The sequence below is a fragment of the Bison bison genome, unplaced genomic scaffold (assembly GCF_000754665.1).
Source record: "Bison bison bison isolate TAMUID 2011002044 unplaced genomic scaffold, Bison_UMD1.0 scf7180017864309, whole genome shotgun sequence".
Taxonomy (NCBI): domain Eukaryota; kingdom Metazoa; phylum Chordata; class Mammalia; order Artiodactyla; family Bovidae; genus Bison; species Bison bison.
The window spans coordinates 1,600,527-1,600,914 of NW_011494881.1; the positions used below are offsets into that span (position 1 = coordinate 1,600,527).

A 388-nucleotide genomic window follows, 5' to 3' on the forward strand; every position below is an offset into this window, starting at 1 on the left:
TCAGGTGGTCTGGTATTCCCATCTCTTTCAGAATTTTCCACAGTTTATTGTGATCCACATAGTCAAAGGCTTTGGCATAATCATAAAGCAGAAGAGATGCTTTTCTGGAACTCTCTTGCTTTTTCCGTGATCCAGCGGATGTTGGCAATTTGATCTCTGGTTCCTCTGCCCTTTCTAAAACCAGCTTGGACATCAGGAAGTTCACGGTTCACATATTGCTGAAGCTTGGCTTGGAGAATTTTGAGCATTACTTTACTAGCGTGTGAGATGAGTGCAATTGTGCAGTAGTTTGAGCATTCTTTGGCATTGCGTTTCTTTGGGATTGGAATGAAAACTGACCTTTTCCAGTCCTGTGGCCACTGCTGAGCTTTCCAAGTTTGCTGGCATA

At 43.3% G+C, this 388-nt stretch overlaps 1 protein-coding gene across 1 annotated transcript in view; it reads right to left on the minus strand.

The window, feature by feature from the left end:
* Positions 1 to 388, minus strand: part of CTNNA3 (catenin (cadherin-associated protein), alpha 3) — a 1,923,005-nt gene that overhangs the window by 1,362,341 nt on the left and 560,276 nt on the right. The gene's annotated exons all lie outside the window — the stretch shown is intronic.